This window comes from Daphnia pulicaria, chromosome 4 (genome assembly GCF_021234035.1).
Source record: "Daphnia pulicaria isolate SC F1-1A chromosome 4, SC_F0-13Bv2, whole genome shotgun sequence".
Classification (NCBI taxonomy): domain Eukaryota; kingdom Metazoa; phylum Arthropoda; class Branchiopoda; order Diplostraca; family Daphniidae; genus Daphnia; species Daphnia pulicaria.
Genome location: NC_060916.1, coordinates 19938478 through 19956844, shown reverse-complemented (window position 1 = coordinate 19956844; position 18367 = coordinate 19938478). Strand labels below are relative to the sequence as shown.

The 18367-nt window shown below is 42.7% G+C and overlaps 1 long non-coding RNA gene across 1 annotated transcript; it reads right to left on the bottom strand.

The window, feature by feature from the left end:
- Positions 1 to 6279: 6279 nt before the first annotated feature.
- Positions 6280 to 7126, bottom strand: LOC124338578. Its single transcript, XR_006917885.1, has 2 exons — positions 6868 to 7126; positions 6280 to 6799 (listed from the first exon to the last, which is right to left on the bottom strand). It is a non-coding gene; the product is annotated as an uncharacterized LOC124338578 (long non-coding RNA).
- Positions 7127 to 18367: the final 11241 nt, after the last annotated feature.

Below are 18367 nucleotides of genomic sequence, written 5' to 3'. Positions count from 1 at the left end.
CCCTTTCACAGTTTGGAATTTGCCTCTTTTAACAAAATGAAAAATAAAAATAAAAATAAAAATAAAAAAAGGCTCCTAGGCTACTCTCTAGTACTATATTTATTTCCTTTCAAACAATCCTTCATTGAACCTAAAATGCAATGATGGAAGAATGCCTTGTTGCCAAAGGGGCCGGAACTAAATATAAACTGATCCTCTTTCTTCTTCTGAAATGAAAGGCGCGTCGTTTGCATATAAAAATAGGCATCAAAGTCTGCTGCTGTGTATAGCGTAGCTGCATGGGCTCGTCTTTTTGGGAGAAACGAGATCGTTCCCAGTTTTAACGAACGCGACTCGATTTTCACAAGACAAAATCGTCTCGGGCGGAGATTCTTGTTGATTTTCTTCATTCGGCCGCTCACTTTGATGACATTTTATATTGCCGATCTAATTTCCCCCCATAGCTCCGACCAGCTTTTTTTATCCGCATTTTTTCGGGGGAAATCCAAAAGCGAAGCTAATCTAAATTATATCTCAACTAACTTGATGAAGAAATAACAAAATCAGCCTATCCGCTGTGTGACTAAACCGGAAACCCAACAATTGGCTGGTGGAAGATAAAAATGAAAAAGAAATTTAAATGTTTCGTCTACATTTTTTGAGGGTGATTTTTCGACATTCCTTGTCGCAGTTCGAAACGAACGGAAAGGTGCGGAAGGAAATGCAACCGTCGGGGTTGACACACCGTCAATTAGTTATCGCCCAATATACATTTAAACTAGTTACAATTTCCCGCCGGGGGCCGTAATAATTTGACCGCAAATTGCATCATCATCACAACCGCGCCGCTTTTGAAACAAAAAAGTATTTAGTTCCGTCAGGAATTTCAGCCGTTGTCGACATTTTATATTACAGAAAAGAAGAGACGCAACGGTTTCATTTTGCAATAGCCTTTCGTTATTTCTTACCTTCTGGCTAATATTATAGATTCAATGGGGATTCGTCAAATCCTTTGCACTGGATTTGAGTCGGTCGTTCGTCTAACTGTGTGTCATGAAGAGCTTTGCCGATTAAAAAGAGTTTCCAAGAGGTCTAAAAAATATGAGACCGCGGTCTATAACGCGCTGAAAACGGTCTCTGATGGTCAAAATGAAAAGGGATCGGATAGAACTCTAAGAGAAGAGAAGAAGAGAGACTCTGCTGCTGCCGTATAGTATGTCCCAGCGATTAACAAGTCAAGACTGAGCTTCAGCAGCTTTTCGAGGACAATAAAAAGCTGTTGGTGCGCGTTATATGGGTGTATATTTATATACCTCGTGATGATGGCAGACTATTATATACGCAACGGATAAGAGCCGCGCGGTTTTCGATCATCATCTCAACATTTCACGAGTCCCATCGTTTTTTTTCTTCTTCTTCTTCTATCCCAAAACCGACGAGCTATTCTCTTTATTTAAAAAACAGGGAGAATGAACCAATGCAATTTCAGGAGTCGAATGTCGGGGGTCCTGGCATTTTGATCCCCCCTTGTTTTGTTTCGCGTCATCATCACCGCGCCCTTAACATTTCACGTTGAGAAAAGAGGCGAATCAGAAAAGAATGTCGAACGTTTTTCTTCCCCGTGGCGCGAGCTTTATTATGTTTTATTACAACAGGAATAGTACAGGATCGACGACGACGAGCCGCTCTCACCGATCGACTCGAGTGGCCTCCGCCGCGTTTTATCCTTCACCCCGTGTGTGTGTGTGTTTTGTGTTTGCACTTTGAGAGCGAGACGATGCGGAAAATTGCCGTGCGACATTTAACAGAAAAAAAGAAATAGGAATAAGAATAAAAAAAAGCCGATTTGGTTGGTTGAGGGGGCCCAAATAGCTTCTCTCGACATTCTTTTCTTATATATTACATTTCTATGCGGCGCCCCTCCGTTCTCCAGCAGCAGAGTTCCTGTGCACTGCGGGTCCTTGTTGGAAGAACAGAAGCTCTTGTGTCTTATTGGTCCACCTTTTCTTTTCTATTTTTAGACATTCACGACTCCCAACAGGAGACCGCACAAGAGTCGTCGAACCCCCCTCGGCTTTTCCTTTTTTTCTCCGTCCTCTCTTATGTAAGATTCGGCATACCTACCCTCTTCATCATCATCGGGGGCCCTTTAAAAAAAGAAGAAAAGTGCGTGTGTACTAATAGACGAACGACTATACATCAGACGTGCACTATAGGGTATAGTATGTATGCCGTCGTATATATATGAAAAGGGAACATGAAAAAGTCCTTAACAATCAAATATGTTCCATGAATGAAAGGGCTTTTTTCACCTTTGCGCGCAAAATATCAAGGAATATTTTCTAGTTAGGATATCTATATTATACCTATAGATATGGCGCTCAAGGGGGGGAGGGCCAACGCAGACTACTATAGCGCTGCTGGAACTCTTTGCATTCATATAGGCCTACTAAAAACATTTCCCTTCCATTCTTCGGCTCTCTCTAGTCTCTACACAGCACACACACATATTCATGTGATTATTCCAGTCCAACGGATCTCTTAGTCTGTTAAAAGCCACTAAACAAACTATTTTATCTATAACTACACTCTCTCTCGTCTTGTACTGTACTACTACCTTGTACTATGGACGGACCGGCAGGGGGTCCGGACATTGACGCAACGGTAAGAGCACAGTAAATGAAAGGTTTTTCCTTCTTCATTCCGCTGGTAAACCTTTTAATTGTTGTATAACGTTTTTTTTTTTCGAATCAATCTCCAAAGTTCTTATTTTTCTATAAGCCGTTTATGTTCCAGTCGAACAAGTCACAGAGAGGTTCTACGCGTACACGACTTGAGAGAAGCAGCTAGGAGAGAGAGAGTTGGGCATACACACTCTCAAAGTACACACATCAGCAAGGTGGTCTATTACACGAGAGAGTCTATATATAAAGAAGTACCGTCAGAAAAGAAATCTCTCTTTAACACAGCGGCAGCAGCGCACTCGTCGGTCGCCCAATTCGCTCCCGGAGAATATCAGAGCCGTGCCGTCCTCCAATATATATAATAAAAGTATTTCCTATAAAAAGAAAAGGAGAAAGAAAGAAGAAGAAGAAGAAGAAGAGAGAACTATATATGTGACGGGTTGCCTCCCCACTTGAGTCTATCGTCATCCAGCGCTCACATTTTATCTTTTTTATGTGGAGTATAGTATATAGACAGCAGACACTTCCTTCCTTCTGGTTTCACCCTTATAGCTCTCGAAAGATACGTATACACACAGTGGAACTGGGCAGCAGCGTTTTTTCCTTTTTATTTTTCGATTCTTCTTCCTTTTCTTTTTCAAACGTTCAATCAGAGTGTATAAAGTGAGAGCACACACACTCTGAGCACACATAATGAAAAATCGAAAGTATATAGTCTAGTGATGGGGTTGGGGTTGACGCCGCGACAAATGTGAGAAACTTAAAATAATCCACGGCCCTACAGCACTGACTTTTAAAATCCAATGGGGACGACACACACAATCAACAATCGACAAATAAAAAAAGAGGAAAATTCCGTCAATGACTGAACCGGTGATGTGTGTAGATATAGTCATTCAATCGAATAAAATAGAATGAAAAGAAAAAAGCGGAAGAGGAGAGAAGAAAAAAAAGCGGAAGTTTCGGAATGGGAAAGCGAACAAGAAACTTTTCAATTCGCTTCGACCGGTTTCTTTTCCGATCGTCGATGTGAGAACCGCCACCGAAGGGGTTATACACGTTCGGAGCAATGTGTTGTGGACCGTTGCGATGACACACACACACACATACATAAGCGATTGTGTGTCGGACGGACGGAATTCTGATAAACTATATACTACTACACAATGTTTGCGCCAAATGTGTTTGTTTTACAGAGCGTCTCAACTGGCGCATATGGCGCATTTTCGAGACAACAAAACAGAAGACTGCTGGAGAGGAAAAAAAAAGCCACAGTTCGAAAAATGTGATGATGGCATACAAGCAGCTCGCCATACCGACCAAATAAAAAAATAGGAAGCTCGTAGAGTAGCAGCTTGCGTGTGTGATGTATCGAATGACCAACCCAAACCAAAAAAGAATAAAAAAAAGAGGAGAACTACTCTCATTCCGGCGCGTTCAACCAGCCGATCATCGAATTCCTCATGCTGTGGTAATCCATCGGACGATCGCCCCCCTTCCCATCATCCAGCAGCAAGGGGAAAAAAAAGGACCCATCACACAACACAGGAGAGGTACATAAATATCTAATTTCAAACAGTTGATATAGTTCTCCCCCTGCTGCTGTCGTTTTTGGGGAACAAACGAGGCCAAAATAAAAATTGATTCGTCGACACAAAAAAATATATCAAACGATATAGTAGATAGAAAAATAAAAACGGGAATATAAGCCTGGCTGATAATTGTTTTGCACATGTCCACCGTGGGTTATACGACCGATAATAATATTTTTTGGGGGGCAGACAATATAAGAGGGAAGTTTCTTTACGAGATAAATGAAAGAGCTTCTCTTATTATATACGTTGAAAATCGGGTTGAATAGAAAAGTAGAAGAAGAAGAAGAAGATCTTGTTCAGAAATCTTAAGTGAGTGGTGTAAAACGATCTCGATGTGTGTGTGTAGTGTAGGCCTACACACATGCTTGAGCTACACCGGAGGAATGTTGTCTAGATCCCAAGGAGAGAAAAAAAAGGTGAGCTGCTGTTGTGGCCTGATGTTTCACCGAGAACAAGAAAAAGGTGAAGAGAGCTGGGCCCATATAAAAAGAGAAAGAGACTCTTCAACTAGAATCTCTCCGGAGCCCCCCTCTCTCTCTCTCTTCACGATCCTTGAAAAAGTCTCGAGTTACCTGTGGCCATCATCAAGGTATATACGCATCTCTCAGAGGCAGGAGGATTCATCTCTCCCATCGTTTCCCGTATACATATATATGTTGTACCTATAATACGGAGGAGGACAGGCAAACTCTAGCTTTCAATTCTATTATTATTATTATTTTCTTTATTCCGTTTTTCTTCTCCATTTTCCTTCTTATTCTTCTTCAGTTCTTCCCCCTTCTTCTTTTTTTTCCGGGGAGGGCATTAGTCTTTGCCTGTATAAATGTATGGATTTTCGTGTGTGTGTGTGTTGTCGGACGTTGTGTACGTCAGTAGAGAGAGAGAGAGACGGCCTGAAAGCAGCACTATATAACCATAGGGGTCTATTGTTGGTAATCAAAAGGAGGAACGAGAGAAAAGGAGGGATGTGGGGGCCTGCCCTGGGCAGCCTTTCCTCCAAGTGGGACTACTACTACTACTTGTACTACACACAGGAGTAGTAGTAGTCCATGTAGTCTACAAGCATGGGAGAGATGTATAAGGTACATATAGAGAGCGCCGCAAGAGAACATGGATAGAGTCGATTGAATGAAAAGATCATTTCTGGTCGAGCGGAAAAGCACCTTTTTATTATAATATTATATACATGTTCTGTCGACTGCTGTTGTGTGTACACAGGAGAGAGAAAGAGGACGACGGACTTTGTAGATAGTATAGAGGCCAGTTGCTGGACTGCTGGACGGCTACCGCTGCATATTCATTGCTGGATGCTACATATAGGTACCTTTATCATTTCCGATCTTCAAATTACTCTTTTTTTTCCCTCCTTTTTCATTGTGTGTTCCGGACTCTGGCAACCAACACCAATATATACCACGTTATGCTATTGTTGCATTCACATAATAAGGAGGCCAGCAGACTGTCGTCGAAGCCCTCTGGCCAGGGAGCGTCATCAGTACAGATCAGACAAGGAGAAACAGACATGGATCTCTGTAGTACTTTTCTCTGTTGAGTTTTCCCCTTTTCCTGCTGCTGCTGCTGTATAGGTGGGCCAGCGCCCAGCATCATCAGCCTATCCCATTTTTTTTTTGGTTTCTCTCTCCACGGAGGGTGGTTTTCCCACTCGTAAAGAAAATATGTCCAGCAGTCGTAAATAACGACTGCGCTGAATAGTAATCCAATCGGCGTATCACAAGACGCATAAATATTGCCAGCCACTTGAGAGTCTTGAAAGACTTGTGGCATTCGAATTTCAAAACATTTCAAAGACCCTTTTCCCGCCACCACCACCACCACCACCGCTATCCGAAATGATGAATACTTTTTGACACTGAACACATGCAAGTTATACATATTTCTTCTAGCTCCGCTCTGCGTGTGTTGTTATTTGGTTCAGGGGAGGGTGAGTCTCGAAAGTGACAGAACAGCACACGGCCGTAAAAACTCTTAGTGAAAACCAGAAGACCTTTTCTTTTCTTTTCGTTTTGTTTTATTTCTGATGAGCACAGGGATAGTGCGAGGGTAGTAGTACAACATATCTGTGTTTATTCAAAGATGAAGCGCCTTTCACACATCCGCCTCGCCCATTTTCTCCTCCGCTCCAAGAAAAGATCCATCATCGTTTAGGCAGCGCAAACGACCTCAGCACTCGCTTCCATAGTCGTAACTTCCCAGTCTCGCTGCTGGGCCTTCTTTTTCTTCCTCTTCTCTACACAATGCTGCGATATTATTGTATCGTTAAGGGAAATCTAACGACTTTGGCATGATGATGAAGAGTGTGCGAAACGCGGCGTCAAACAATAAACTGCTCGTCTCTCCAAATTTGTGTAAACTGTGAAAATAATAAAAAGAAATCGCTGCTGGGCGCTGACTTGGTTGTTGAGTGAATTACATGTGAAAACGAGGCGACGTCTTCGATCTCTTGCCCGCATCACGGAGAAAAAGGGCAGCAGGAAACCTGAGCGCGTGTTTCATCCAAGCGCATCGGTCTGTGCAACGTGTCTGGAAAACGAAAAAAGCCAACGGGGGAAGAAGAAGAAGAAAAAAAAAAGAAATTCTGCCTCACTCACACAAATGTTTGTTTTTGCCCACAGCAGAGTTTTTGGAGAGTTGCCGGCGCTTCTTTTTCGATATTACAGATGGAGAGAAGGAAAGGTTATCAGATGGGACGACTGGCTCCTCCTGCCAGGCATAATAGGACGTGTCGCTTCGTCGTCATATCCGGTACCTTGCAGCCATTTCACCTCGACGATGACCTTTTTATTTCGAATTTTTTTTCTTGACTTTTCTTTTTTATTTCGCCTTTATTTTTTATTATAAAGTGCAGATAACCGCCGATATTCCGCAGTGGGTCTCGTCCACCGAGTCAAAACACCGACTGAATCAAATAAATATTTAACATTTAGAAAAATAAATCGAATAAAAAACTTGTATCTTTATCGTATCAAGTCACTCTCTTTTCGCTCCATCCCAACAACAACCAAAAGAAAAACGAAAAGAAAAAAAAGAAACAATATTTATGTAGGTCGATATCGTCTGGTCGAGCGTGAAGAGAGATGGCAAAGAAATCAGGAGAAATGTACACAAGAACCTGTGCTTCGACTTTCCCGGTTTGAATGGCTGTCTCTCCACCCTTTTTTTCTGAAAAATAAATGTGAATTTATATGAAAATAATTTTTATAAATAAATATGTCCATATGACTTGACCGGCCTACACGTATGATAGAATATGCAATCGACCGTTACTTTATTAAACAGAATGTACTATTAACAGTTTTCCGTTCATTTCTTTCTTGCATTAATGTACATTTGCTTATCCAGTTAATTGAGAAAATGAACTCTCCTGTTCATTAGCAGAGGTATACTATACGAGAAAATTATTGTCAGTCAAGAAATTAGGGCTAATCACGCTGCTGTTAGAAGATGGTGACTTTTGCCATTTCAAGTTACCAGTTTCAATTAGTATATATTTATCTTGTTTTAATGTTGTTTTTAAGCAGATCAATTGAGTTGAAAATTCATCATCGTTCGGTTGAAGCCATGGATTTAACAGAACTGGCTATTGAGGACTCAATATATCAAAAACATCAGGTTCTCGAGCTCGAGTTCGAGCTCAGGTTGTTTTTGAGATGATGATCCTCGAAGCAGAATTAGTAATCTCAAATGATACTGTATTGTCTTCGAATTTACTGGTCGTTTCCAGAATATAAATACGTACCCATACCAATAATAAGATACGTGAAATAAGCGCTGGTTAATCAGTTGAAACATGTATATGGATGAAAATATTGTAGTTTAGACTTGAGTAAACATCGATTTAAATATTACATTATAATGTTCATTAGACAAAATATGTCGCTAATATCCGCGACTCTACTAAAAAAAAGAATCACTTAGTTAATCATACATTTACGCTCGATGAGGACATAAAATGTTGAGACACGCCCGCCGGGTAAACGACAGCGGCCTTTGCTTTTGCTTTAAAGCACCTCCGGCAAAGGTTCGTTTTCATTTTTCAAATTCATTTTCATTTTTCGAAATCATTTTCAATTTATGAAACCATTTTCAAAACATTTTCAATTTTTGAATTTATTTTATAATTGGTTTCAATATTCGAATCGGTTTTCAATTTGTTTTCAAATCAAATTTGGTAATCGATTTTTGAAAATTGTTTTTAGAAAAAGTGTTCGTTTCGCACCCCATAATATGGGGTGCGGATTGAACACTTTTTCCAAAAAAAATGTTCAAAAATCGATTACCATATTTGATCTGAAAACAAATTGATAATCGATTCGAATATTGAAACCAAGTTGAAAATAAATTCAAAAATTGAAAATGTTTTGAAATTGATTTCATAAATTGAAAATGATTTTGAAAAATGAAAATGATTTCGAAAAACTAAAATGAATTTGAAAAACTAAAATGATTTCGAAAAATGAAAACGAATTTGAAAAATGAAAATGAACTTGAAAAATGAAAATGAACTTGAATATCCATACAATTTCGGGAGTGCGATATGACACCACCCTACTCTATCCCCAGCTCTCTCCGGATGCTATAGCCACCCCGAGACAACCGACTAGCCATTGATGGCTATGTCGCTGATTCCAGCCAGCTAGGCCGTCAGCGATACTGTCAGCCCTTGCCGGGCGGTGCTGGCCACCGCTGCCGCCACAACGGCCGCCGCTAAAGTCTCTCTCGACCGCAGGCCGAGTATTACCCTACACAAAAATAGATTACACGATCCAACGTGAAAAGTTTCATGTTCCTATACGACTACTTTTATTTGAGGCCGGCCATGAAAAAAAAGCTTTTCTGTTGAAACGGACATGAGCAACATGACCATTTGGATCCTCTTCTTTGGCCTCCACCGCCATGTCCGCTGCCTCCATGATGGTAGAAAAGATAGACGTTGCGCCAATTTTTGGTGTTCAATCCGTCGCTGCAGCTGAGACAGAGCCATCCTTCCAATGAGCTCTTCCTTGGAAATGGCCCAATTGTATATCACTTCCGGCGCAAGTGGACCACATGGCAAAGACGTAGAGACAATAGAGAAGTCCAGCTCCCCAATCCGCTTAGATAGCGGATAATTTCCAGCAGGGCCAGCACCAACATGAGGATCCACGTCAGCAAGACGGCGTGTCCGCCTTCTTCTTCTCGTCGGATTGAACGGCAGAGTATCGCAGCAGTACAGGACGCATAGGCCTATCCAGCGAAACGTACCAGAACACTTCTTTCCGGGCAGTTGGCAGTTAGTGGAATGACGAGAACTTCGCGAGAACGTCATACCGAGGCGTGACTGGAACTTTTCTCAGGTGAAAGCCACCCATTCGGCCGTTCCGTCTTCATCGTTGCTGGGTAGGCTGTGTGTCATTTACTGCAGGAACATGAAACTTTTCACGTTGGATCGTGTAATCTATTTTTGTGTAGAATACTCGGCCTGCGGTCGAGAGAGACTTTAGTGGCGGCCGTTGTGGCGGCAGCGGTGGCCAGCACCGCCCGGCAAGGGCTGACAGTATCGCTGACGGCCTAGCTGGCTGGAATCAGCGACATAGCCATCAATGGCTAGTCGGTTGTCTCGGGGTGGCTATAGCATCCGGAGAGAGCTGGGGATAGAGTAGGGTGGTGTCATATCGCACTCCCGAAATTGTATGGATATTCAAGTTCATTTTCATTTTTCAAATTCGTTTTCATTTTTCGAAATCATATTAGTTTTTCAAATTCATTTTAGTTTTTCGAAATCATTTACATTTTTCAAAATCATTTTCATTTATCAAAATCATTTTCAATTTATGAATTCATTTTCAAAACGTTTTCAATTTTTGAATTTATTTTCAACTTGGTTTCAATATTCGAATCGATTATCAATTTGTTTTCAGATCAAATATGGTAATCGATTTTTGAAAAGTTTTTTTGGAAAAAGTGTTCAATCCGCACCCCATACCCATACATACGCTCGCTCTGTTTATTCTTTGATTTTGAATGAGACTCTGACATTTAAATCGGGAATCTATTTTTAATTGATGTATTCGGAAGTTATAGCCAACAAACCTGTTCGGCTCCCAGTTTGAATGGCTGCCCATTTAAAAATATATATATTTATTTATAATCAAAATAATTTTGATAAACAAATATATCCCTTATAACTTGGCCGGCCTACAAGTATATAATATAGTCGACTGTTAATAGACTTGAATAGAACAGAAAATATTCTCAAAGGTTATCACGCTCCCTTTTTTTTTACTCTACTTTTCCTTGACTCTTCTTCTATATAGTCTGACTTTTCTCTCTATTTTCCCATGTCTGCTGTGGCATTTTTTCTCGACTAGCTCCTGATGAATCGTATCGTGTTCCTTCTTCCTACGCTCAGCTGAGAAAAAACAGTAAGGAAAAAAGAGTCTGTTCAACTCGGCTGGAATTGAACGTTAAAAAAAAGGGAAGGGTTCGGCCGGGAAAACACGCACGAACCACAAGATAAAGCAAAAAAAAAAATTTTTTTTCTCTCCTTATTTTTCCTTTTGAAATAACCTAAACATCTGCGTCGAAGGTGACGGAGAGACTAACGTGGAAAAAAGGAGAAAGAAACTATATTACATTTTTCAAGATTAGAAGAAATGAGAAGCGTCGGTCAAAGTTCAACGGTCCAACGGACAAGGTTGTGTCGACCTACAAAAATCTAGTTCCAAGCAACAGACGCAGCGCAATAATAAATTAAAATCATCGCTTATCTTTTAAAATTAATTTGATTCGATTCGGCAAGGTATTTTTCAGAGTTCTGTTGTTGTCGAAGAAGAAAGAAAAAAGAAAATAAAACCAAAACATGTTTGTCGTCGCGCCTCGGCTCGTTAATAGTTTCAAATTTCCCCATCCATCCATCGTCTTTTGCGCGCATGTCTTTTTTTTTCTTTTTCTTTCACTATGCGCATATATCCCGAGCCGATAAGGAATTTTTCGGAAAATAGCAGAGAATGAAGGGGGGGGGGGACTGGGGGAGGGAGAGACTTTAAAGCTTTACGCGTCGGTAATTGATTGGAGAATTTATCGACGCCACGGCGTAGAGGAGCGCGGCAATGACAGGTGAGATTAATTACACGAGCGCTCTACTGGAAGCTGCTGGAGGGGGGGAAGCGACTGATGATAATGAAGCGCTCATCATGTTAGCAGCGGTTGCCTACAGCCAAGCCAGCCAGCAGAGACCTTCACATGGAAGAGACGGCGCGGGGTGTAACAACAACACAAACAAGAAAGGGCGATTATATATAGGACGTTATATCTTATATAATATGAATACAAGTATCGATCTGTTTTTTTTTCCCGAACGGCGGGTGGCGTGAGCAAAGTCGAAAAGGTGCGGGGTCGGATGAGAGCTAGAGCTGTGAGGAGGAAATTGTTGTTGTTGTTGGCATCGGCTATTCGTCGTGGCCTCTTATTATTATTACGAACGAACGAACGCCAACCAGTTGAAAATGGCGGATTCGATGACGGACGGCGGAAATCATGTTGGAATGACGTCCAATGTGAAACTCTGATCCGCTCCGAGTGGCAAGTTTCGAAACCTTATATCTAACTCGATTTGTGCATGTATATATGTGTGGGAACGACGAGGATCGCTGATCCCAGGTGTGTACTACACCCTGCTGTACACATGTGGACACGTATGCCCGGAACACAGATAGAGAAAAGCAAAGGGCAAATCGAAGGGGGGAAAAAGAAGAAGAAGCAAAAGAAGAAGAAGAAGAAGGTTCTAAATTGAGAGTCTCTCTCTCCCAAGGGCAGCGTCACTCGTCAATAAGCGCCGATCGAGCAAGTCTTGAGGGGGGGGTGCATGATGTTGTACCGTGTTCCCCACTTTTCTGGCACTCGTTTGCAACATCAGGGCTCTCGCTACTCTTCTTCTTCTTCTCCGTCCGCTTCTCTCTCTTTTCTCCTCCTGTACAACCCGGCCATTGATCGACCGCTTTCGGCACAGGACTCGTTTCTTTTTTTAGTTATATTCCTTCTTTTTTATTTCCTTTTACACAAGAGTCGTCAGCATTGCCGAGTAATTTACCACCTTTGGTTCCTCCTGCCCTATAGCCCGATCAAACAAACCCGGCAACAACAACAACAACAACAACAACACATTTCATCCAATTGGAAGGGTAAAAAAAAAAAAGAGAGAAGATGGAATTGACGTGTTCTGTGTGCTGAATCAACAGCCAAACGCGGGGGGAAATGCTCGGCTAAAAAACACAAACACCGGGCGACGACGACTCTATATGTACACACACACACACACAACAACACAACACTTTCAATCGATAAGGTTCAATCCATCCTCTCTCTCTCTTTCTCTCTCTTTCGGAAAGAGAAAAGTGTAGAAGACCTACCGAGAAATAAAAAAAGGAAAAAAAAGGGAACCCGGGCGTATATATACAGGACGTATTGGGAGGAACAAATCGGAGCGCTCGGGATCATTCCGGCGTGCCGACTTTGATCGATCTACAACACGCTAGTATAGTCGGAAGGTTTATCGTTTACCTTTCAGGCGGAAGTAGGCGGATTTTCGACGGGCTCTCACATACAGTGCTAGGACTTGGATTTATTTAATTTTATCGATTTTTTGAGCCAACGGGGGGAGAGACAAAAAAATATAACCTCCTCTCCGTATGTTGAAATGCCCTGGAAAAGTCAGTCGACAAGTTTGAAAAAAAAAAAAAAAAAATCTTTGGGGGCACTTTTTTTAAACTTGGAATCGGCCTAAATATCTTTGAAAACAAAAAAATTGGGCCGGAAGCTGTAGGGAGATAGATATGTGTACGCAGTTTTCAGACTGATGGTAAATAGTAACTATATCGGGTTTGACAAATATAAGCCTATTTACACCAGAGTTAATCTTGAACAAATGAGAAATTAACTGTCTAATTCTGGAGCATTTGGAGACGAAAGAGAGAAAAAAAATCGGTGAAAGGCGATACTTTTAGACAGAACCCTCGATAAATCAGCCATTGTAACCTCTATTATTTCCCTTCAATATTCAAATGTACATCACCACGAGAGCGAGAACAAAAAAAAAGCTGTTCTGTGTGATGTTTGTTCATACACGGGGTGGGATGAATAGTATGTACACTTGAATGCGTCTAGCGAGCCAGCCAGCCAACAAGTCCATTACACGAGCCTTCTGTTTGAAACGTGTGGTAGGAAACACGACACCCAATTTAGGAAACAAAACAATAGGCTACTATATAATACGCTGGGCTTCCATTCTGCCGTATAACTGCGACGGTGGCTATTAGCGTGAAACAGAGTTCCAACCGCGCAGAGAGCAACTCTCGGCTGTGTGAACTGGAACGATTCCCAGCTCACTCCAACGTTTTGCGCATCTGCAATCATTATTACTAATTGTCTTAATAGCAATCTTCTTAAAAAGAGAATATCTCAGCGCATTTTATTGACGACCGACTCGTGTAAGGAGAAATAGAACGTTGTACAAGAATAACCCGAATAGTCGTCAATGCAATCCTATCAAAAGTTAAATGGAATTCTGTTGCGAAGTGATAACAAGTCGCATTTGTGGGTTCCACCATGCCCAGTCACGTGATTGCCGATCTGCTGACTTTGAATACAGTCCTCCACGTCTACAGTACTGTATACAGTATACACGCACACACTCTCTCTCTCTCCGGAGCTCAGCCCCTTTTGTTTGATTTGGTGTCAAATAACCCGTCCTTGATCCAAATTTACGATTCGTTTATTCTTCGCTCCATTTCGCCCAGGATATGCCATCTCGTCACCGAATAGCCAAAGACGCCAAAGAAAAAACAAAAACTCGGCGCAAATAATTGGATTTTATCTGGACAGCTCTCAGCCAATGTGGAGGAGAAAAGCAAACGGCCAGCGCCAGCCAGCCAGCGCGTATATAGGGGAATGTAAGTGCCCCCCTCCCTTCGTACTACTATACATTGCACGAACGAGAAAGACGGTGGTGGTGGTGGTGGTGGCGGGCGTGGGTTGCGGGACTTTGACCGAACGTGTTGGCGGTGGAGGGAAAAGGAGAGAGGGAGGTGGGGATTAAGTTCGTTGGTTCGTTCTGTCGGTCTGCAAAAGTCAGCCTTGAGCGCGGTAACAACCGAAACTCTAGGGCCAACGGCAGCATGACACTATTGAACGAGGCTTATAATGCACCAAGCGTATAGTGGCAGCAGCAGTCGTGCACAGTGGTGGTGGTGGCGGTGGGCGACGGTGGTGGTGGTGGGGGGGATCCCGAGATAAGTCGATCCTGATTGGTGCCAAGGTAGAGATAATGACTAAGCTCACACAAGGCACAAGCCGGGTGCCCAGCCTTTCATTGTCTTCTTTCTCTCCAGCGCTCATCCTTCTTCTTCTTTTTCTTTTTTTTTTCCATCCGATGTAATACAACCGGCCAGGCAAGAAAACAGGGAAATCTTTACACAGCGTGCAAGATGGCGTCCTTATATATACACACACAAATATGTGTTACATTTTTTTTTTCCTCCCCCACTCCCGGCCGCGTCCTGTGTTCTATTCTTTTCTTCTTCTTCTTCTTCTTTTTCTTCTTCTTTCGTTGACTGCAACTATTGCCCGGAATATATATCTGGTAGCCAGTCATTGTTTCCTGCCTTCATTCCATTATTCTTGGCTCCTCCCCAGCCAGCACCGGGAGCAATACACCAAGCAGAGCGAAGAGATAAGCAGCAAAGACGAGAAGAACAAAAAAAACCTGTCCGATTGAATGAGGAAAACGCGTCTCACCATGCACCCTCCCATCCAGCAGGGCCACCGACGCCGAGTGTATAACACACAATCCGGTGGCTGATTGCAATTCCAGTCGCGTCCTGCACTCTCTCTCTCTCGTCGGCTACTCTGGCAGCAGACAGCAGCTACATATTACATATATATACCTATAGATGGGACCTAGAGTCCCTGATGGCCTTGCCGGATCACTAATGTTCATGATTATTCTTTTTCTCTTTTTCTCCCGAGCAGCCAGCGCTGTTCATATACATAAAGGAAGGACTTGACACCTTCTTCAAGGCTCAATTGAATCCACACCGCGCTGATTCAATCTGTTTTTCTCGCTACGGATCCTGCTAGGGTGCGTGTGGTTCCTGACCGTGATGATCCTGCCTATTTTTCTAAAAAATCTTTCTGTGTTTTTGGACCTCCCACGGCCGTTTCCAATCAAAGTCGACTCGATGAGTTTTCCCGAAGTTGACGTAGGAAGAAGAAGGGAAAAAAAAAATCCTCACGTACAAAAGGGGGAGGGAGGGAGGATATAACTGCTGACGTTTGAGGAGGAGGAGGAGGACTGTGGTGTCGTGGCTTACTCATCAAGTTCAGCAGCAAGCCTCCCCTTCTTGCTTCCTCTGACAAAAACCTAAACCACCGCGCCTTCAGTCACGCGGCGGGCTCTCGGTGTCTTATCGAAGACCGACACGCATTCCTAAACGAGAACAGGCACCGCCATTATATTGGGGAATGGTCGCTCTCTCTCTCTCGGTCGCCTTTATGTCGCAGCAGCAGTTGGAGGCTCGGAGCAACGCACTGCTGCCGCTCCTTCGCCACTTCAACTTCATTATTTTGACTTTCAGACTATTCTTTTTTAAGAAAAAGACATTGGCCATCATCTTCAGTATTATTATTAGTGTATATAGACCCACGGTCGGCCGAGTTCTAAAGAGAAAAAAAAAAATTGAAATTCAATTCCCCTGGTCGTGCTCAGTGACTTGTTGTATGTGTGTATGTCTGTGATTGTTTGGGAATTGGCTTTTTTTTGTGGGCACCACCGAACTCTGAACTTTGACCCAACGCCACACCAGCAGCGCATCAACTTGTGTGCACACGGTCACTGGTATATAGCTCCTCCCTGCTTATGGCCAGAGAAAGAAGAAGAGACACCACACCACCTCCTGGTCGGCACTGATAGCAGGGGCCCTGGAAGTTGATATGTTAATGGGCAGCCCGATGATAAATATACACATCGATAGGAGAGATCTGGTATGTGCTCTCTCTGTGTGTATGTGTATATGTGCCCTGTCTGAATATACGTGTGGGGTGATGGATCCTGGAACAACAACACCCACTGACGACCGACATCCACAAAAAAGAAAAAAGAAATTTTAAAAGAGAGAAAAAAAATGAAGCTGATTGCCAGACCGTAGACGATAAGACCCGAGTCCTCCTTCCATCTTTTCCTTTCGACTTAATATGATATTAATTGTAATTGGAGAGGAGCTCGCTCACAAACGCACATAAACAGATGCAGACAGACACACAGAGTTTGTCCATGACGTCAGGAAAAAGAATCCAGTCGTCTGTGATTGAAGCCGGGACCTTAGAACGTGTTTCACTTCAGTCGTCTCTCTATTGGTATATTTATATCACACACACACACACACACTGTAGTTGTTTAGACGACTGACTAACTGATATCACATATAAGAGTGAGAATGAAACAAACATGAAATTTATGCCCGGGTAAAGTAAATAGCAGAAAAATAGAACTTTGAAGGACTTTGACCCGCCTCGCATTTAGTTGGACCCGGATGATTTACGGATGTGTCGAACATTTTCCTATTTCTTTCCCCCTCCAAAAAAAAAAAGTTCATCAGTTGAGGGACGTAAGCAAAGTTCATGTATAGACACACCGCGATATAGTAGGTTTTCATATAATCTGGAACTGGAGGCGATGGTGGCGGGGGTTTATTCTTTCTTGCTTCGACTCAATTTTTATTTCGTTTTTTAAAATTTCCCTCCGACTTTCCTCCCCCCTTTTGGTGGTGCGATAAAGGAAAACGAGCAGGTCAGCGAGACACATAAACCAGAATGAAAGTGCGCCGTAAGTTTTGCCGGAGCCTTCAAGGATCACCAATACTTGGGGGCGCAGGCTGGATACGTGTGGGTCTGCTGGCTCCATATAATAACAGCCAGGCGTCGAGTTAAAAGAGCTGAAGAAGAAGAGGCGCGGGAGAAAGAAAAGGCCGATTATTGAAACCAGAGCCGGTCGTTGTAGCCATTTAGAAAGAAGACGAAGAAGAAGAAAAACCTGCGAGGCGATAAAAAATAAAGCAACGAGAGGCCCAGTTTTGTAGCGCAGCCATATTTCTTTTCGACTGGGAAAGAGAAAAAGAAAAAGAAAAAAAAAACTTTATGATTATTTCAGGCCAACTGAAACTCGACGTTTTTTTTTTCTCGAAAGAGATATATTTGCTTCTCTTTCTGTCTATTTTTCTTCGTTTCTTTTTCTTTTTCTTATTTCTTGAACCCTTGGTGTAGGATAAGGCGCGTTAGAATAACCTCTGACCTGTCCAAAGGTTCAGGTCAATAGGTTTTCCTCGTATACAATCACGCTCTAGCTGCTGTGGTCGATCTGTGTGGAGAAAAAAAAACGGCGGTGTGTGCTGAACTGTGTATGCTAGCCGGCCGCCGCCGCCGTGGGAGTTGTGTTACGGCGCTGCTGCTACTTTGCCATAAACATAAATTTGGCTTGTTATTCATACACGTCCGACGACGGTGGTAGAGACGTGTGTTGTGCGTACACGCTTTTTTTTAGGGGGAGAAAAAATATATATATATGTATTTATAAATAAATTGTTCCAGCAGAGTCGATCAGGTGTTGGATTTCAGTGAGTCATGGCCGCGGCTACTTATTTGGGGAGGTGCCAGAGAACCGGTGGTAAAATGGCCTTATTTAAATTTTTGTCGCTCTCGAGCCTTTCGTTCCTTGCACGCGAGGCTCTGCCTTAGATCCCGACCCCAGCGCTTTCAAATCACTCTCCGAAAAGCCCATTCAATTTGTCCTGGAAAACATTTCAACATTTTACCGCGTCGCCGTCACACACATTCACCAGCAAGCGCTGCCTGGGAAGGACTTTTGTTTACATCTCTCCCAAACCCGAGCTGGCGTCGCCATAAAAGCCATAGTGTTCATAATACATTCCGACGGTTGGCCGTCCCTCCCACTCCCTCCTTCTTTTATTGTTATTTCTTGCTTCGTTATTCAGCGTACGCGTGAATCACGCCGAGTGTCAAAGCTGTTAGTAGTCACTAGATTGCCAGACGAGCAAACTA